This window comes from Macrotis lagotis, chromosome X (assembly GCF_037893015.1).
Source record: "Macrotis lagotis isolate mMagLag1 chromosome X, bilby.v1.9.chrom.fasta, whole genome shotgun sequence".
Classification (NCBI taxonomy): domain Eukaryota; kingdom Metazoa; phylum Chordata; class Mammalia; order Peramelemorphia; family Peramelidae; genus Macrotis; species Macrotis lagotis.
In genome coordinates, this window is record NC_133666.1 from 247,222,026 (window position 1) to 247,244,437 (window position 22,412).

At 39.3% G+C, this 22,412-nt stretch overlaps 1 protein-coding gene across 1 annotated transcript in view; it reads right to left on the reverse strand.

Moving 5' to 3' along the window:
* ZBED3 (zinc finger BED-type containing 3) overlaps positions 1 to 3,557 on the reverse strand; it is a 39,954-nt gene extending 36,397 nt beyond the window's left edge. The window contains exon 1 of the mRNA XM_074204103.1: positions 3,362 to 3,557. The gene's annotated coding sequence lies outside the window, so the exon portion shown is untranslated. The remainder of the gene's footprint in view (positions 1 to 3,361) is intronic.
* Between the last annotated feature and the right edge of the window lie 18,855 nt (positions 3,558 to 22,412).

Sequence of the window (22,412 nt, forward strand, 5' to 3'; positions counted from 1 at the left end):
TGAGTGGAGTCTTTAACATAAGGAGTTTCCAGAGCAATCCAGAGCAAAATTCTGGGAATCACTATATAGGTCAGGTTTTGCATCAACGTTCCAAGGAGCAAGAAGGAACCTTTGGGAGTGCCATTTTAGGGTTCTAGGTCAGTGGAAGTTGAGACAACTTAGCAGAGTTGATGTTATGGGGCTAAATTTGAACCTATTTTCCAGACACTAAGGAAATCAAGGGAGAGCACTGAGGTATTGAAAGGGAAAATATGCATTTGTCTTATTATATATTGTATATCTGTACAAGTTAATTGATATTAAATGTAACTATGTTGACAGTCACAGAATCCTAAGAACATAGATGGGAGTAGAGAAGAGATAACCCAATGAAACTTCCAGTCTAGCATGTTGGATTCATCTAATCATATTTAAAAAAAAAAAAACCCAAACAAGATTCCTTGTTTAATAAGAAAATTTATAAAAGTGCTAGAAGGAATGGAAAAATTCTTTGCTTTGATTTATTTCTTCGGAGAGCCCAAGCCCACTTATTCATAAGACTTTGGCCAAATTACTAATAGTAACTTAAAAAGTGTAAAGTAATACACTTCAGAGAAGGGGGGGGGGAGATTTTCATATTATATGTCCTGAATTGGGATTCTAGTCCCAGCACAAGCCAAAATGATTTAGAAATAAGGAGGAGGGGGGGGGGGGAATACTAAGTAGTACTAAAAGGCTGGTAAGATTTCTCAGTCATAAATGGTCAAAGGATATGCAGAGGCAATATAAAGATGAGGAAATCAAAGCTATCCATAGTCATATGAAAAATTGCTCTAAATCACTACTTATTAGAGAAATGCAAATTAAAGCAACTCATGCCTCTTAGATTGAAAGATATGACCAGAAAGGACAATGATCAATGTTGGAAGGGATGTGGGAAATCTGGGACACTGACACATTGTAGGTGGAGCTGTGAACTCATACAACTGTTCTGGAGAGAAATTTGGAATTATGCCCAAAGGGCAACAAAAATGTGTATATATTTTGATTCAGCAATACCACTACTGGGTCTATACCCTGAAGAGATGATGAAAAAGGGTAAAAACAAAAATATTCATAGCAGCCCTGTTTGTGATGGCAAAGAATTGGAAATTAAATTCACATCCTTCAACTGGGGAATGGCTTAACAAACTGTGGTATATGTATGTCATGGAACACTATTATTCTATTAGAAACCAGGAGGGACAGGAATTCAGGGAAGCCTGGAAGGATTTGCATGAGCTGATGCTGAGTGAGATGAGCAGAACCAGAAAAACACTGTACACCCTAACAGCAACATGGGGGTGATGATCAACCTTGATGTACTTGTTCATTTCATCAGTGTAACAATCAGGGATAATTTGGGGGTATCTGAGATGGAGAATACCATCTGTATCCAGAGAAAGAATTGTGGAGTTTAAACAAAGACTATTACCTTTAATTTAAAAAAATTATCTTATTATATAATATTGCTATCTCTTATACTTTATTTTTTTCTTAAGGATATGATTTTTCTCTCATCACATTCAATTAGATCAATGTACACCATGGAAACAATGTAAAGACTAACAGACTGCCTTCTGTGGGGGAAGGAAGCAAGATTAGGGGGGGAAATTCCAAAATTCAAAATAAATAAATAAATATTTTAAAAATAAAAAAAATTCTCAGTCATTTCCAACTACATTGGGATATTAGGTTAATTCTCTTTAGAGAGTACTAAGCCTATATAGTAGTATACTAGCCTAGCTCATTAGAGATTAAGTTCTCTGTGATAATTACAAATTTAAGAGAACTATGCTCAGGATGTAAGGAGATCACCCTCCCAGGAAGAGACAAGAGAAGAATTTAGGAAAAGATTCAAACATGGATCAGTTTTGGGTAGAGGTATTTTGCAAATTCCAATGAACAGGCTGCTTAAGGAGGTTAATTATTTTCCCCCTTTCTCAAATGGTATAAAATTTGACATTTTATCCAGTTTCCTTGTGATCATCATGAGATGGTCTTCAATCACTTTAGGTTTATTTGGTAAATCCCAGAGAATAAAATTTTGTTTCTAATCTATATTTTCCTATTGTGTCATTTTTACCCTAAATTTTTAAGGTTCTTACAATCTTAGGGTTCACCCTAAACGACCACTTGAATCAATTTTTTTTGAAGCATGAAGGGAGGGGGAGAACAAAAGGCTATCCAACAACCTGAATTTGGGGGATAAAAAGAAGATGACTGATAAAATGAGATCAAATGATTGCCAATTTAGAAATTCTCAAGTCATGGGATATATAAAGAGGTGAAAAACTTTTCTAACAGTGGGTTGGGTTTTTTTAAAGACTTTCTCTGGAACTCTGAGGGGAAAAGAAATTAAAGGCCATTAAATACACTTAAAACAAAGGAGACTCTTCTATTGGAGGAAATGTCCTGCAGCTCAAGGACCTGGATTCAAATCCCATCTGGGCCCTTTTGAACCTCCCTATGTAAACACGAACCATTCACTTAAAAATCTGCCTGGGGCTCAGCTTCCAAATCTGTAAAGACGAGGGGCTAAGCTAGATAAATCCCTGGACTCTCTTCCCCTCCATCACCAAAAAGTAACGTGTTAACAATTAATGTTCATTGTCAATTAGTATTAATTCTAAGTCCGGGGCCGCCGGGTCGCGCTTGACAGAAGCCCCGGGAGCCGGAGGCGGGCAGAGCCGGCGGGGGCAGCCCGCGCCTTGGCTCCCGGGGCCGCCTTCTCCTCCGTGACTTAGCCGCGCTTCCCGGGCCCGGCCCCGGGCCAGCCCCGGCCCCGGCCCCGGCCCCGGCCCCGGCCCCGGCCCCGGCCCCGGCCCCGGCCCCGGGCCAGCCCACCGCGAGCGGGAGCCGGGTCCGGCCGCGCACAAGTTTTGCACCCACCAGCCACCTGCGCCCTTGGGAAACAAAGCTCGGGCACGGGCCCTGGGGGCAGGCGGGGCTGGGGGCTGAGAACCTCGGATTCCCGCCAACCCCGGGCCCGGCCCGGCCAGGCCACAGCACCCCCAGCGCAAGCCCACTTCGGAAGCCCGTACCTAGCGCCCCCTTGGAGCCGGGCGCCGCAGCCCGGCCGGGGAAACGGAGTCAGAGGGGCCGGGGCCGCCCGGGCACCGAGCGGGCACCCGGCTGGGCCGGCAGCCGGGCCGCCCGACACCCCCCGCAGGCACCCACCCAGGAGCGGCGCTGATCTGGAGCCTCCTCCACCCCTCGGGCCGGACCCGGGGCGAAGGAGCAGGAGTCCGGGGCCGGGCCGAGCCGCCCTCCGCTCCCCGCCCCTCGCCCGGCAAGCACCCCCGACGCGAGGCGCCCCAACTTTCCCGAGGCGCCCCCTTACCGAGGCCGGACGCGGGCTTCCCGCCTCGCCGGCGCACAGGCACCAGGACTCCGGAGTCCGAGAAGGCACCCGGGCCCCGACGCCACGTACTCGGGACCCTGGGGCGGGGCGGGGCGGGGCGGGGGCGCCGCAGCCCACCCGACCCCACTCGGGCCGCGGCCCGGGCCCCACCTGGCGGGCTGTGCCCAGCGCCCCGGGGTCCTGGGGGCGCGCGGCCGTCTGGTTCTGCCGAGCCCCCGCCGGCTGCCCCCGCTCCCCTCCCCTTAAAGACGCAGCGCCGCTTTCCCGGTCCCGCCGGGACGCGCAGCAGTGGCCCGGGGACCCTATGTCAAGAGACGAGGCGTCCGCGAAATACCGAGGCCCGCGGGGCCCGGGGGCTGAAAAGAGAAGAAACGACTTTACTTTTTTTTTTTTTTTTTTATTAAAAACAAACTTTTCTTTTCCTTTTTGTTAATGTGATCTGCCAAGACCTGAGCGGCCCGGGTCGGAGCGGCGCCTCCCGGCCGGCTGCTCTCGGGCGGGAGCAGCGAGGCCGCTGGGGAGGGGGCCCCGCGGCCCGCCCTCTGCTCTGCGGGCTGGGTTTCCCGGTGGAGGAGTCGCGACTCCTAGTGGTGGTGCTGTTGCCCTGGCCCACAGCCAGCAGCAGCGGCCCAAAGGCTTTGTGGCTGGCAAAACGCGTTCATACGCTTTAACAAGACTCTGGAGGGAGCTCGGGCCCACCATTCATGGACATGCTGGGGCCCCTTTAGTTCCTGCAGAGCCTCAACTGTTGTGGTATGCCCTTGTGTCTCTAAGAATGGTCGTTAGCCGATCCTCACGGCAACTGGTGGGCAGGAGCCTTTTAGACTCCTTCCACAGCCATGAAGCGGTCACTCATTGTGGAACAGATTGACCAGGGCAACCTAAAGGTCCGTAGGGATGAGCAATACCAGAGAAGATTGAGGGACCAGGAAGAAGCATGGAGAACTCCAAGGCTCTCATCCAGATCTGGCCACTGGACCCCATGGTTCTGAAGGAGAAAGTGAGGCTGGTGACATAGCACAGTGCCCCCTCACTCAAATCCAATTCATGTACTTGTCACGGCATCACCCCCCGCCCCGAGGTCATGGTCTTCATCAAGAACGAAGGACAAGCATTATCAAAGTCCCCAGAAAAACTTGGGAGGATAAACCATTTCAGTGAGCAGATAGGGTGCTGGGCTCAGAATCATGAGTTTAAATCCAGCCTCAGACACTTACTAGCTGTGTAACCCTGGGCAAGTCACTTAACCCTGTTTGCCTCAATTTCCTCATCTGTAAAATGAACTGCAGAAGGAAATGGCAAACCACTCCGGTATCTCCACAAAGAAAACTCCAAATGGGGACATGGGTTGGATACCACAGAACAACAGCCCAAACATGTATCAAATTCTGGGAATATTCGGGTCATTGAAGTCAGTCTTACAGTCCTTAACAAATTAGAACATAAGTTTATTTTTTTGTTGTTTTTTAAGACAATGGGGTTAAGTGTCTTGCCCCAGCTAAGCAAGTTTTAAGTGTCTGAGACAGATTTAAACTCAGGTCCTCCTGTCTTAAGGGCAGGTGCTAGCTGTCCCATAAGCCTATTTTTTTTTTGGTTCTTTTAAAAAAAATTTTCCCCATAAGCCTATTTTTAAAGAGTCTAAGGCCAAAGAATAAATCATACCTTATAATTAGGCACATGAAAATAAGGAAAGGATTAGTTTTAACTATTTTAGAAATAAAGTGAATTTACTATTTTTGGAACTTATAGGTATAGGCTACTATCAAAAAGGTAAAAATAATAAGCACTAAGATTGAGCCTTATTAATATTTCAATTTATCTTTGATTTCATCAATTGAGGTGTAACAAGAATCATCTTGTCCACTGTAATGAACAGATCTGTAGATAATAATGATAATTATAGTTCAAGCACAACTAGTAGTTATATAACAATTTAAGGCTTGAAAAGTTTTTCAAATATATCTCATTTGATCTTCACAATAATTCTTTGAGACAGATGTTATTTTTATCTCCATGTTGCAGATAAGAAAACAGATATCTTTATTTGAGTAGGAGGATGGAAGTGACCAACAGAATAGTCTTAAACTCCCCTATCCTAGAGAAGGGTATTTGGCCAGAATGAAATCTATCTGTCCCACATGCAATGTTTGTAGAATAAAGGACACAATCCTTCAGGGTAGGAGTCACTTTCTGGGGTCACTTGGGAGAGGAAAAGAAGCAGTTTCTGGAGATGTAGACCTAAAGGGTAACAATTTCATATTAGCTTACTACACAGATATCAAGGCAACATACTTATCAAGGAAGCAGAAAAAGAGTTGGAAAATAATTTTGTTGAGGTCACAGAACACATGGGTGTCAGGGAGGCCTTGCCAACTGCTCAACTGGGGAGAGAAGGATCTGACTCAAGAAATTCAATTTTAGAAATCTCTAAAGATGAAAGCACCAGCAGTCAAGGGATCTTGGAACTGGTTCCTTATACATTCCACAAACAGAAGTTAAACCAGAAAAGCTCCTTCTTTATCACAGCAGGAAGGGACTTTCAACTAGGGTGGGGCTGGATATTAGACTCACCTACTAGGAGTAGAAGTTTGTCCTTCCTTCTCAAAGAAGACTGTGATATCAGGGAGGTGGTGCCATGACAAGAAAGCAAATTGGATTTGATGGAGGGGGTGCTGTGCTAAGTCACCAGCCTCATTTTCTCTTCTGAGCCATCTGGGTCCAGTGGCCAAATATCAATCAGAATAACTGGAGATAGCCCTGGATGCCAGGAAATAAGGGTTAAGTGACTTACTTAATAATAAGTAACATACTAGGAGGTATGTCTAGGAGGACATGCCAAGAGGGATGGCTCCTCCCAAACCCAAGATCATTGTGTCTTATCAGTTATGTCAAGACTTCCCACAAATGTGAATACCACCGTGACAAAGCAGCTATTTCTAACTCAACTAGCCCTCAACCTGTCCCCACGAAGAAAAATTCATCTCCAGGTAAAAGGTTTGCCTGTTACTAATGAAAGGATTTATCATTATGCATCTAACTGGTTCACATTGGGTGTTCAATCTCCCAGAAGTTATGTCTATGACAAATCAATCCTAGCCTAGAAAGAAAGAACTCTCTTGGCCAGTGATTTTTTTTAGATTCAGTCTTGAGGAAGACTTACCTAGTAAGATAAACTATTTTTTAATATATTTCTATGAAACCTCCTTGATTCATTTGTTTCTTTGATCTCAATGTCCTTGTTCTCTCAGAGGATCCCATTTGCCCTAGAGAATTATATCATGTCCCCTTCAATTGACAGGCTTCCATTCTTCTGGAATGGTTTAAAGAACTTCTTAAAAAGAGTTTGGGGGACCAAAAGGTGGTATTGTTGGGAGGCATCTTGGTGACTCGTAGTATAGGAGAGGTGAAAATGTTGCTATATAATTATATAATTGTACCTGATTATGATATTTGTCCCTTACTCTCAAAAAAAAAAAAAAAAACCAAGACATTAGGGAGGTGATGCCATGGCATGCAAGTGAATTGGATTTAAGTGAGGGAATGCTGTGCAAAATCACCAGAGCCATCTGAGTCCAATGGCCAGATATGGATTGTGATGACAGGAGATGGCCCTGGATGCAGTGGGAGATCTTGATTTTTTTTCTTGGTTTTTGCAAGACAATGGTGTCAAGTGACTTGCCCCAGGTCACACAGCTAGGTAATTATTAAGTGTTTGAGGCTAAATTTGAACTCAGGTCCTCCTAACTCCAGTACTGGTACTCTAACCACTGCCACACCTAACTGTCCCTTGCCCTTGACTTTTTAAAGCTAGATTTTCCCCAGGTCACAGTTTGGCTGAGTCAGCACCCATTCAATGATTAAGGTTAGGTTAAGAGTGAGGAAGAGTCCTTAAGCCCCCATGGAGGAAGGAAGTAGAGAAGGCAAAGATTTTTTCCCTGCTGTACCCCTCAGAGAAGGGGAGATTGTGGCATCAGAAGGTGGGCCAGGGACTACTGAGTAGTTAGTGGTACAAATAGAATCTAAATATGCAAGAGGGTTATGACCTTTTAGTCACTTTATTGCAAAGGACTCTGATGCAGGATGTGAAGAATGGAGAAAGATGATGAGTTCAGTTTTGAACTTGATGCATTGAGGTGCCATTGGGAAATCCCACAGAGAGGAGTACCAAATGTAGGACTCTAATTCAGGGAAGAGATTTGCTTAAATTCAAAGAGTTGAGAATGAATTGCACAGAAATGATATAAGAACACATTTTGATTGGGCAAGATTGCCAAGGAATAAAGAATATGATATATATAGAGAGATGACTGAGAACAGGGAGGTAGAAAACAGCTACCTTAAGGGCCAAGATAAACAGGAAGAAATTGGAGAAGGAGCAGTTAGGGAAGTAGGAGAAGAATCAAGGGAATTGGAAGTCACTAGAAGAAGAGAGCACCAAGAAGATAGAAGTTATCAGTAGTGTCAATTGTTGCAGAGAGGTCAAGGATGACAAAAACTTTAAAAAAAATTAATTTGGCAATTAAGGTGACCTTTGTAAAAGCAGTTACTGATATTCACAAAGATATGTATAGCTTCTCTTTTGTAGGGTCAAAGAATGAGAAGTAAAATGGGAATTTATTGGGAATGGTTGAATGTATTGTAGCAGAATAATGACAGCTCAGTAAGCACTGAGTCTGGAACCAGGAAGTTATGAATTCAAATGTGGCCTCAGACACTTATTAGCCATGTGATTTATGACAAGTAACTCTATGACAAGAGCTTTGATCAATGAATTATCTCATTGTGAATACTGAAGGGCTTCCAGACTCTTGGTAAAGAGCTGGTAAACTATTGGTGCAGAATGAAGCCAACATCTTTGGACATAAACCAAGTGATAGTTTATGGCATATATGGTATATACCATATACCATATACCATATACCACATACTATATACTATATAATAGTAGCTTGAGTGCCAGGAGTCAGAAAGATTCATTTTTCTGAGTTCAAATCTGATTTAAATGTGGTAGTTGTATGATCTTGGGCAAGGCACTTTAATAATGTTTGACTCAATTTCTTCAACTGTAAAATGAGCTGAAGAAGGAAATGTCAAACCATTTCAGGATCTTTACCAAGAAAATCCCAAATGGGGGTACAAAGAGTTAGATGTAACTGAAATATGACTGAAAAACAAAAAGAAATTAAACAGTATGTCTGTTTATGATTTTTAAAAGAAGAATGGAAGGGTAAGAAAGAGGAATGCCTTGGGAGAGGGGGGATGGAAGAGGAAAAATAGGGGAAATTATCTAAATGGATGAGCCATGCAAGGAAAAATTTGTTTCGGGAGGGAGGAGACACTTTAACCTCACTCCCAGTAGAATTGGTTCAAGAAGAAAAGAATACAAATATACACATAGTTGGGTAGAGAAATTCATTTTATTCAGTAGGGAAGTAAGTGGAAAAAGGATTAAGAGAAAGAAGGAGGAAGAGGGGGCGGCTAGGTGGTGTAGTGGATAAAGCACCGGCCTTGGAGTCAGGAGTACCTGGGTTCAAATCCGGTCTCAGACACTTAATTACCTAGCTGTGTGGCCTTGGGCAAGCCACTTAACCCCGTTTGCCTTGCAAAAATCTAAAAAACAAAAAATAAAAATAAGGAGGAAGAGAGTAAGAGAAAAAGAGCAGAAATAAAACACTTTTAAGGAGGGGATAGGTTGATGAGATTGAAGAGAAATACTCAGCAATCATTACTGGGAATGCAAATTGTATGAATTCACCCATCAAAAGGAAGTGGATAACAGAATAGAACATACTTGAAATAAAAAGGTTCAAATAATGTTAAACTAAGGGACTAAAGCAGAATCTTTTATGTTGTAGCTGAATTAAAAAGTTTATGGTAGCAATCAGTCTCTTAGACAAAGCAAAAAGAAAATTAGATCTAATTAAAAGAGACAATCAAGGAAACTACACTTTACTAAAATATACCTTAGCTAAGAGTGAAAATATATGCCCCAGGGGCAGAATGAGCTTGGAAAATGCTGACTTGATCAGTCATGTCCCCAGTACCTCATTAGATTAAAATTATTATCACATTAATTACCTTGAACATCCAAATTCTTAAAGGAAATGTTAAATGAGTTATAGGAGGAAATAGATGGTTGCTGTTGTTTGTCCTTCATATTTGAAGAGGACCATGATATCAGGAAGGTGATGCCATGACATGCAAATGAATTGGGTCTAAATGAGGGACAGCTTGTGCTAAATCACTAAAGTTCTCCTCCTGATCCATCTAGGGCCAGTGACCAGATATGGATCAGAATGCCTGGAAATGGCCCTGGATGTTTTGGGAGACTTTGATCTTTTAAACTAAGGTCTTCAATAGGTCTCAGTTTGACGGGAGGGATGTCATACCCATTCAGTGATTAAGGTAGGTAAAAAATAAATGGAACAAAGAATAGCTTCTAATGAGAATTAAAAAAAAAAATAACCCAGGATGGGAAGTCCCTCTGGGTTTCTGACCAAAATAGAAACAATTGCTATTTATATCCACTCTGAACCAGTTAGGGCTCAAACAATGGCTATATGGGGTTAGTCTTAAATCTATTTTTGGCCAGTCAATGAGAGCCAGAGTAATTTGGTAAATCCCAAGTGTAACAAAATTAAAAGTAAAAAACCTGGGGCAGCTAGGTGGAACAGTGAATAAAGCACTGGCCCTGGAGTCAGGAGGACTTGAGTTCAAATTTGACCTCAGACACTTAATAATTACCTAGCTGTGTGACTTTGGGCAAGTTGCTTAACCCTATTGCCTTACAAAAATAAAAAAAAAGAAAGAAAGGACCCCATCGAACTAATAAATATAACTAGAAAATGGATTTTTTAAAAAAATAAACCAGTAACTAATTTGATTTTTAAAAAGAAAAAAATCAAATTATCAGTATCAGAAAATGAAAAAAGATCAATTTAAAACCACTGAAGAAGAAATAAAAACAATTACTAGTAGTTGTTTTGCCCAGCTATATGCCAAATGAAAATGGATGAATATTTACAAAAATATAAACTGTCCAGATTAACAAATGAAAACAAATATTTAAATTACCCTATCTTAGTAAAAGGATTTAAACAAAGAATAAATGAATTCCTTAAGGAAAAAAATCCAAAACTAGATAGATTGATAAGTGATTTCTTCCAAATATTTAAAGAACATAATTTCTTTTTCTAAAAAAATTTATTTTTATTAAATATATTATTTGAGTTTTACAATTTTCCCCTATCTTATTCCCCCCCCCCACAGAAAGCAATCTGTCAGTCTTTACTTTGTTTCTATGTTGTACATTGATCCAAATTGAGTGTGATGAGAGAGAAATCATATCCTTAAGGAAGAGACAAAAAGTCTAAGAAATAACAAGATCAGGCAACAAGATATCTGTGTGGTTTTTTCCCCTAAATTAAAGGGAATAGTCCGTGAACTTTGTTCAAACTCCACGGCTCTTTATTTGGACATGGATGGCACTCTTCCTTTGCAGACAGCCCAAAATTGTTCCCGATTGTTGCACTGATGGAATGAGCGAGTCTTTCAAGGTTGAACATCACTCCCATGTTGCTGTTAGGCTGTACAGTGTTTTTCTGGTTCTGCTCATCTCACTCAGCATCAGTTCATGCAAATCCCTCCCGGCTTCCCTGAAATATGGCCCTTCCTGGTTTCTAATAGAACAATAGTGTTCCATGACATACATATACCACAGTTTGCTAAGCCATTCCCCAATTGAAGGACATTTACTTGATTTCCAATTCTTTGCCACCACAAAGAGGGCTGCTATAAATATTTTTTGTACAAGTGATGTTTTTACCCTTTTTCATCATCTCTTCAGGGTATAGACCCAGTAGTGGTATTGATGGGTCAAAGGGTATGCTCATTTTTGTTGCTCTTTGGGTGTAGTTCCAAATTTCTCTCCAGAAAGGTTGGATGAGTTCACAGCTCCACCAACAGTGTAATAGTGTCCCAGATTTCCTACAACCCTTCCAACAATGATCATTATCCTTTCTGGTCATATTGGCCAGTCTGAGAGGTGTGAGGTGGTACCTCAGAGAAGCTTTAATTTGCATTTCTCTAATAATTAATGATTTAGAGCATTTTTTCATATGGCTATGGATTGCTTTGATCTCCTCATCTGTAAATTGCCTTTGCATATCCTTTGACCATTTGTCAATTGGGGAATGGCTTTTTCTTTTAAAAATATGACTCAGTTCTCTGTATATTTTAGAAATGAGTCCTTTGTCAGAATCATTAGTTGTAAAGATTGTTTACCAATTTACTACATTTCTTTTGATCTTGGTTACAGTGGTTTTATCTGTGCAAAAGCTTTTTAATTTAATGTTATCTAAATCATCTAGTTGGTTTTTGGTGATGTTCTCCAACTTTTTCTTAGTCATAAACTACTCCCCTTTCCATAAATCTGACAGGTAAACTAGTCCTTGATCTTCTAATTTGCTTATAGTATTGTTTTTTATGTCTAAATCCTGTAACCATTTGGATCTTATCTTGGTAAAGAGTGTTAGGTGTTGGTCTAGTCTAAGTTTCTTCCATACTAACTAAAGAACATAATTTCAAAACTACATAAACTGTTAGCAAAAATAGGTTTAGGGGCTGCTAGGTGGTATAGCGGATAGAGCACTGGCCCTGGAGTCAGGAGTACCTGAGTTCAAATCTGCTCTCAGATGCTTAATAATTACCGAGCTCTGTGGCCTTGGGCAAACCACTTAACCCCATTTGCTTTGCAAAAACCTAAAAAAAAAAAAAAAAAAGGCTTAAAAAAGGACACCTTTTTCTTCGACGCAAACAGGATCTTGATACCTTAATATTTTGAAACCATAGAGAAAACATAGGAAAAAGATCTAATCAGTGGTTTCCCTAATGAATATTGATGTAAAAACCTTTAAATAAAATACCAGAAAGTGATTACAACAATATATCACAAAGATCATACATTGTGATCAGACTAGATTTACTCAAGGAATGCAGAGTTGCTGAATATTAGAAAACTTCTGAGTATAATTGACCATTTCAATAACAAAAATCATATGATTATTTCAATCAGAAAAAACTATACTATTCATTCTTATTAAAAACATAAGAAGGCACAGAAGTAAATGGAACTTTCCTTAAAATTATAATCAATGTCTTTCACTTTTCCTTTAAGATCAGGGATAAAGGAAGGATATTCATTCATTATCATGCTAGAAATGTTAACTATCACTATTAGACAAGATTAAAGAAATGTAAGGAATTAACATAAGTAATGAAGAAATAAAACTATCATTTTTTGCTCATATGCTTACTTAGAGGACCCTAGAATCAACTAAAAAACTAATCAAAATACTTAACAACAACTTCATCACAGTTGCATGATATAAAATAAATCCACATAATCAATACTTTTATATATTACCAACTACTTGCCCAGGTTCTGCATAATAAATATAATGCTCTCTAACTTTCCCAGTCACCAGTGAAGTTAAGCAGGACTGTGTGTTTGCTCTCGTGCTTTTTTTTTAGCATGACGTTGTCTTACACCTTCATTGACGATGAAAATAATATCAAGAGCAGCTACCACACTGACGATAAATTATTTAACTTGAAAAGGCTACAAGCCAAGATTAAAGTGAAGGGAGAGTTGGTCCTCAATTTTTGTTCACAGATGATTATTTATTTAATGCTACCTCGGAGGCTGAGATACAACAAAGGTGGATCAATTCTTTGCTGCCTGTTGCCAATTTTGACTGAACAATGAACACCAAGAAAACAGAGGTTCTCCACCAACCAATACCATACCAAGTATATATAGAACCATTTTGAGTACTACATATAAGTTCAACTTATCTTGGCAGTGGATTTTATAAAGATGTAACACATAAATGATGAGACTGATACATGCATTGCCAGAGCTAGTCAATGTTTGGGAGACTCTGAAGAAAAGTGTGGAAAAGAAAAGGAATTGTATTGCATCAAACTGAAAGTCTACAGAGCCAATGTGCTGACTTCATTGTTGTATACCTCATTGTTACTGGACAGTGGACCAGCACCATACCAGAAAACTGGATCTCTTTCATTTGAATTATCTTAGAAAGATTCTGAAGATCACTCAAAATTAGATGTTGGATAGTGAACTCCTTTATTAGGATAAACTGCCAAGCATTCAATCTCTTCTACAGAAACAGCAACTCTGATGTGATGACTATGTTGTTCTAATGCCAATAATACATTTGTCTAAAAGACTTATTTTATGGAGAACTTACACAAGGCAAGCACTCAATTAGAGGTCAGAAGAAAGAAATACAAGGACATTCCCAAGATCTCTTTGGAATCAGTTGGGAAACTGGGAAATATTGGCACAGGACCATCCAGCATGTTGTGCCCACATCAAAGAAGGTGATGTACTCTATGCACAAAGAAGAATTGCAGTAGCTCGACTGAAACATGACATACTCAAATCTAGTGCCACCTCCTTTCCAAATGTTCATATGGTTTATTTGTGCTGGACCTGTGATAAGATCATCCAAATTTGTATTGGTCTGATCAACTGTAGTTGGACACTCAACTTGACCCCAATATAGTGATGTCATTCTGGTCCTCCTCAAGAAAGAAGGACAACAACCACATATTACTAATATTACCTAGTAGAGAGAGAAATAAAAATTAAATAACTAAAGAAAATATAAATTGCTTGAGTGTCTAAATATCAGGACACACTTAGGAATTACACGAACATGATTACAAAATATTCTTCATACAAATGAAGACAGGTCTAAATAAATGAAGACATATCCAATTGCTTATGGATAGACTGAGCCAACATAGTACAAATGACAATACTACCTAAATTAATTTTCTTATTCAGTTCCATACCAAGCCAGTACCAAAGAATTACTTTATAGGGTAAGAAAATATATAATAAAATTTATCTTGAGGAATAAAAGATCAAGACTAACTTTTTAGATATTTAATTTATTTTATTTTTAAATTATTTTTACCCCAGTTACATGCAAAAGCAAGTTTCAACATTTACCTCCAAAAATCTTGAATTCCAAATTCTCTTCCTTCCTCCTGCCCCACTCCTCCATTGAAGAAAGCAAGTTACTTGGTGTGGGTTAAAAATGTGTAGCTATGAAAAACATTAGTCATATGATAAAAGTAAACATAACCTCCCACACTCACAGAGAGAAATCTCAAGAAAAATAAAGTGAGAAAAATATGCTTCACTCTATATTCAGACATCATCAACTTTTTCTTTGGTATGAATAGTATTCTTTATCATAAGTCCATCAGAAAAATTGCTTCATTATTTTTTCTCACAGTTGCTATTGCTAGTTGTATTTCCCTTCATCCTAGTACCCCCTCATCCCCATTTCTTCTACGCTCTCTCTCCTTTTATCCTCTACTCAACAGAGTCTTGCATCAGATTATCATCTCCCACGATCTTCCCTGTCTTCTTTCACCTACACCACTCCCCCCTCCCCCCCCTTCTCCTATTTCTTTCCTTTCCTATTTTCCTCTAGGGTAAGATAGATTTCTATACCCAATTGAGTATGTATATTATTCCCATTCCCTCTCTGAGTCACTTCTAATGAGAGTGACGTTCATGCACTTCCCCTCACCTTCCCTCTCTTCCAACTCCACTACAAAAATTTTTTCTTGCCTCTTTTAATGTGAAATAACTTACCCCATTCTACATTTCCTTTCCCATTCTCCCAGTACATTCCTTTCTACCCCAATAACTCCATCTTTTTAATATATTATACTTTCAAATTCAACCCCCTCCTGGCCTTCTCTTTATATGCTAAAAGGTCAAGACTATTAAGAGAATCAATGAAAAAAAAAGAGAAAAGACCTAGCAGTAGCCAATCTTAAGATATAGTACAAAACTTTAATCATCATACAACTTAATACATTGTAAAAAATAGAGAGGATGATGAGTGGAACAGATTAGGTACATAAAAACAAAATGAACACTATAATCCAGTGCTTGTTAAATTCAAAGATCCAAGTTATTGGGGAAAGAATTCACCATTTGATAAAAACGTTTGGGAAAATTGGAAGTTGTGTGGCAAAAACTAGGCAAAGATTAACATCTCACACCTCACATCATTATAAACTCAAAATGGGTGCATGATTTAGATGTAAAGCATCATGACATAAATAAATTAGTGGAGCAGAGAAGAAATTATCTGTCACATCTCTGGATATTGGAAGAGTTTACGGCCAGAGACTGACAAATTCGGAGAAGTAAAATGAATAGTTCTTATTACATAAAATTAAGAGGTTTTGTACAAACAAAACCAATGCAACTAAAATTAGAAGAAAAGCAGAAACTGGGGGAAAAATCTTTGCGATGAGTTGTTATGATAAAGATCTCATTTTTAGGAAACCAAGTCAAAACTATAAAATAAGAGCTATTCCCCAATTGATAAATGATCAAATCATATGAATAGAAAGTTTTCAGAAAGAGAAGTCAAAACTATCAATAGACATATGGAAAAATGTTCTAAGTCATTAATAATTAGAGAAATAATAATTACCCATAAGATTGTGTAATGTGATAAAAAAAGGGAAAATGACAAATAATGGAGAAGATACGAGAAATCAGGTGCACTAATGTAATGTTGGCAGAATTGTGAAATACATTCTGGAATACACTTTATAACTGTGACTGAAAATTTATTAAACTCTGCGGTTCTACTAAGGTTATAACCCGGAGAAATCAAAGAAAGAGGAAGAGTATTCACAAGTAAAAAAATTGGGGGGAAACTCTTTTTGTAATACCAGAACTTTGGATATTGAGGGAGATGCCCATCAATTGGGCAATGGCCAATCAAGTTAGGGTATATGAATGAAATGGAATACTATTGTGCTGTGAGAAATGATGAAGGGAATGGTGTCAGGGACATCTGGAAAGACTTGAACTGATACAAAGTGATATGAGTAGAACCAAGAGAATAATCTACATTTTAATAGTAATATTGTAAAGATAATTGACTTTGAAAGACTTGGCAAGTCTGATTAACAAGATAACATACCATAATTCCAAAGAAGTCATGATGAAACAAATTATTCACCTTAAGAGAAAACTAATGAACTCATAATGCAGATTGAACCATATTTTTTCTTGCTTTTTAAAAAATGCATGGCTTATGCACACATTTGTTTATTGTATTTCAGCATGTATAAAATGCACCTTAATTTGGGGGCCTGAAATTTGAAAAAAATTACATAAAGTTTATTGAACTCAAATTTTATTCATCATGAAATTCAAAGACCTTCTGCTCACAGCTTTCAGGCATCTTTTGGACAAGTCTGGTGCCTGACGCATGCTTAGTCCATTCTGTTTCATGAACCTGAAGCACCAATTGTGTCCTTTGAAATCAGTCACTTCTTTTTCACTAGAATTCTTCTGGCCTTCTGCTGAAACATCTTTATGGACACAAGAATTCCACTTGCCCTTTGTTCTTCAATATATTTCTTCATTTCCCTGAGTTTGTCAGGCCATTTGGCTGACTTGCCTCTCATGGCCGCCTTCTGCTGGGGTGTTTGCAATGGGTTTCTTCTTCCATAGGCAGTCTTGGATTGTTTTCTCAGTTGGAGGAGGACCAAACTGATGTCAGCAGCATGATTTCCATTCACTTTTGTAAACTGGATCACTTTGAATTTGAATTTAGCAAAGGACAAAAATCTTTTCTGAGCTATTTCTGGACAGAATGTGGGAAAATGTATTCTAATAAATGCGAAATGAACACAAAGACAACAAGCTTGAAAAAATGGGAAATGCAAGTAAAAAAATCTCCAACCACTGTATAAGTTACTCCCAGTTTTTAGACCCCAAATTTTTCCAAAAAAGGGTGTGTCTTATACATGGGGAAATATTGTATATGATAATACTTGTAAATTATTTTCTTTCCTTTTCAGTGGGGAAGATAAAAAGGAAAAGGTGAAAATTTGGAATGAAAAAAATTCTCTGTGCTTAAAATTTTTTTTTCAAAGAGATGACAAACTTAAATGAAGAAAAAGTTTGAGTGTGTGTGTGTGTGTGTGTGTGTGTGTGTGTGTGTGTGTGTGTGTGTGTAATGGCCAAGGCAGATATCATTTTGCTGTACTCTGAGGGTTTGAGAAAGACAGATTAGAAATATACATAAAAATAAAAATATACATAAAATATACATAAAAATAAATTTAATTTTAAAAACCAAAAATCTATAATCCTATCTTTATCTTTATCTCTCTAATTTGCCTTTTTATTTCTCTATCTCTCTATCTATCATCTATCTATCTATCTATCTATCTATCTATCTATCTATCTATCTATCTATCTACCTATCTATCTATCTATCTATCTGCTCTAGTTACAGCATTCCCTATTTACTAATCCTTAGTCTGATTCTCTTACTAAAGCTATGTTGATTCCCTTTGGTTACCAGTTCCTTTTCTAGATATTCATTAATTATTTTTTCAAGAATGTATTCTTGAAGTTTCCCAAGACTAGTTAAGGTTAGTTTTACTGATCTGCTTTTGTTTTCTTTTTTCTTCTCTTTTAAAAAGCATGGTTCATTGGGTAAGAGAGGAAGGAGGGCTATGATGAGGATGAGATTAAACACTAGAAGTTTCTGATTTGATTTGATTTTTTAAAATTAACATGCATTTATATACTCTTTCTCCCAACTCCTCCCCCCCCAAAAAAAGACAAAACAAAGAAATATTAAATTTCTATAACAAAAAAGCATAGCTCAGCCAAGCAAATTTCTGCATTGACTATATCCAAAAATGTATCTCATTCTACATGTTTTGTCTTTTACCTCTCTGTCAGGGGTTAGTTAACATTCTTCATTATTGATCTTCTGGAATCCTGGTTGATGTAGTAGAAATTGTTCTTTTCATTATGTTCCTTTCACTCTGCATCAGTTCATATTAGTCATCCTTGGCTTCTTAAAAATCAATACCTTCCTTATTTCTTATTCACATAATAGTATTATATTACATTCAATATACTCTGATTTGTTTAGTCATTTTTGAGCTGATTAGTTTCCAGTTCTTTGGCACCACAAAAAAAGCGAACAAACAAAAAATTGCTATATAAACATTTGCACACATCAGAAGTTTTCCTTTGAACTCTTTGTAACCTAAACCTAGTAGGATATCACTTAGTCAAATGCTATATACAGTTTGGTAACTTTGGGGCATAGCTCTAAATTGCTTTTCAAAATGGCTATAACAATTCAAAGCACCATCAAGAGTACATCAGTGTGCCTGTTTCATCTGCAGCCCCTTTAATATTTGTCATTTCCAGGGCAGATAGGTGGTGTAGTAGATAGAGCACTGGCCCTGGAGTTCAGGAGATCTTGAGTTCAAATCCTACCCCAGGCACTTACCAAACCAAAACTTACCAAACCAAAACAAAATCGTCATTTCTTTTTTTTTTTTTTTTTTTAGGTTTTTGCTAGGCAATGGGGTTAAGTGGCTTGCCCAAGGCCACACAGCTAGGTAATTATGAAGTGTCTGAAGCCGGATTTGAACCCAGGTACTCCTGACTCCAGGGCTGATGCTTTATCCACTGCACCACCTAGCTGCCCCTCATTTCCTTTTTTTTAAATTAAAGATTTTATTTATTTTGAATTTTACAATTTTTCCCCTAATCTTACTTCCCTCCCCTATCCCCCACCCCAACAGAAGGCAGTTTGTCAGTCTTTACATTGTTTTCATGGTAAACATTGATCCAAATTGAGTGTGATGAGAGAGAAATGATATCCTTAAGGAAGAAACATAAAGTATAAGAGATAGCAAGATCAGACAATAAGATATCAGGATTTCTTTTTTTCTGAATTTAAGGTAATAGTCCAACTCCACAGTTCTTTCTCTGGATACAGATGGTATTCTCCATTGCAGACAACCCCAGATTGTCCCTGGTTGTTGCACTGATGAAATGAGCAAGTCCATCAAGGTTCAACATCACCCCCATGTTGCTGTTAGGGTGTACAGTGTTTAAGTGTTTATCTGGTTCTGCTTATCTCACTCAGCATCAGTTCATGCAAATCCCTCCAGGCTTCCCTGAATTCCCATCCCTCCTGGTTTCTAATAGAACAATAGTGTTCCATGACATATACCACAGTTTGCTAAGCCATTCCCCAATTGAAGGACATTTATTTGATTTCCAATTCTTTGCCACCACAAATAAGGCTGCTATGAATATTTTTGTACAAGTGATGTTTTACCCTTTTTCATCATCTCTTCAGGGTATAGACGGAGGAATAGTATGCTGGATCAAAGGGTATGCACATTTTTTTTTTTACAAATAATGTTTTTTATACATTAATAAAATATTCTTGTTTAAGAGTAAACAAAATACTCCCTATCCCCCCAAAAAATAGACTCGCTTGAGCGATAAAGTAAAGGGGAGAGGAAAAAATTAAAATTAAAAAATAATAGTAATAATTGTAGTTATAGCCAGGTGGCACAATGGATGGAGCACCAGCCCTGGAGCCAGGAGCACCTGAGCCCATATCTGGCCCCATACACCCAACAATCACTCAGCCACGTAACATGCAAGCCACACCAACCCCACTGCCCTGAAAAAGAGCAAAAAAAAAAAAGCGAAAAAAAGACCCAAAATAAAATAAAATAATAATAATAGTAGGTGTGGCTGGGTGGCAGACAGAGCATTGGCCCTTGAGCCAGGAGCACCTGGGTACAAATCCGGCCTCAGACACCCAATGATCACCCTGCTATGCGGCCCCAGGCAGGCCACCCAGCCCCAATTGCCCTGCACCCCTGCAAAAAATAATAATAATAAAAATGTGCTTGAGTCTTTGTTCCAATACCAACAACTCTGTCGTGGGTGGATCACATTCTTTATGATAAGTCCATCGCAAAAGTTACTTCCATATTTTTCCACCGTTGCCATTGCTGATCGCAACTCCCTCTATTTGCATTTCTCCACTACTATGTACTATATTTTCTCTCTCTTTTCACTCTGACTCTGCTGTAGGGTAGCTGAGTGGCACAGCAGACAGATCCCTGGTCCTGGGGCCAAGGAGCCCTGAGCCCCCCTACCACCCCTTTAGGCCCAGCATCCACCTGGCCCTATGGTCCCAGACAGGCCATCCAATCCCAACCCCTTGCAAGAAGTAAAAAAGAAAATGTGTTATATCTGAGTACTCTCCTCCCATGGTCCATCCTCTCCTCCATCACTCACATCCCCCCCCTTCCCCCTATCCACCCCCCTCCTTCTTACTCCAGATGTCTATACCCCAGTGAGTATATGTGCTGTTTCCTCTCCTAGCCACCTCTGATGACAGCAAAGATTCCCTCATTCCCCCTTGCCTTCCCCCCTTCCATATCATTGCAATAGCTCATTGTAATAAAGAAAAATCTTATTATATGAGATATCTTGGCCTATTCCCCCCTCTCCTTTTTCTTTCTCCCATTACAATTCCCTTTTTTTCTATTGACTCCATTTTTACACCATATTTTATCTTCAAATTCAGCTTTGTCTTATGCTTCAACTATAAAAGTTCCCTCTACCTGCTCTATTAACTGAGAAGGTTCATATGAGTATTATCAGTGTCATTTTTCTATGCAGGAATACATGCGGTTCATCATCATTAAGTCCCTCATATTTTCCCCCTCTCCTCCAATTTCCATGCTTCACCTGAGTCCTGTATCTGAAGATCAAACCTTCTGTTCAGCTCTGGACATTCCAACAGGAACATTTGAAATTCCCCTGGTTCATTGAAAGTCCATCTTTTTCCCTGGAAGAGGACATTCATTTTTGCTGGGTAGTTCATTCTCGGTTGCATTCCAAGCTCTTTTGCCTTCTAGTATATTGTATTCCAAGCCATACAAGCTTTTAATGTAGTTGCTGCTAAGTCCTGTGTGATCCTGACTGCAGCTCGATGATATTTGAATTGTGTCCCTCTGGCTGCTTGTAATATTTTCTCTCTGACTTGGGAGTTCTGGAACTTGGCTATAATATTCCTAGGGGTTGGTTTTTTGGGATGTCTTTCTCGGGGGGGGGGGGAATCGGTGGATTCTCTCCATTTCTATTTTGGTCTCTGCTTCTAGAATATCAGGGCAATTTTCCTGTAGTAATTCTTTGAAAATGATGTCAAGGCTCTTTTCCTGATCATGACTTTCAGGTATTCCAATAATTTTTAAATTATCTTTCCTAAATCTGTTTTCCATATCAGTTGTTTTTTCAATGAGATGTTTTACATTTTTTTTTCTAATTTTTTCATTTTTTTTGGTTTTGAAGTAATGAGTACTGATTTCTCATAAATTCATCAATCTCCCTGAGTTCTGTTCTTTGTCTGAAGGATTTGTTTTCCTCAGAGAGTTTTCTTATCTCTTTTTCCATATGGCCAATTTTGCTTTTTTAAAGCATTCTTCTCCTCAATAATTTTTTGAACTGTTTTATCCATTTGACTTAAGCTGATTTTTAGCATGCTATTTTCTTCAGCATTTTTTTGGATTTCCTTGACTAGGCTGCTGACTTCGTTTTATGTTTTCCTGCATTTCTCTCATTTCTTTTCCCAGTTTTTCTTCTAACTCCCTCATTTGATTTTCAGTCTTTTATGAGCTCTGTCATAGCATGATCCCAATTTCTGTTTTTTTTTTCTTGGAGTCTTTAGATGCAGGAGCTTGTCTTTCCTCATCTTCAGACTGAGTATATTGATCTTTCTTGGGATCATAAATAATGTATTTCTTAATGGTGTTCCTCTTTTTTCCTCTGCTTGCTCATTTTCCCAGCCTAAGCCTGTTTTGGGGGTGTTTCCTGAGCTTTTGGGACACTCCCACAAGGGTCTCAGTGTGTGAGGCTCTGTCCTCCCTCCTGGTCTGTGAATGACCATATGCGCCCCCCTCTGCCATGGGGCTGAGGTGAGGGGGGCTGCTCTTCTATGGGGGGGCCTAGACTGCGATCAGGATCTGAATGTGTTCAGAGCCCCAGCGTCCTGGGCCACCCCCCCAACCCCGGGGAGCAGAGCCTTTCTGCTCTTTTCCAGGTTACCTTGAG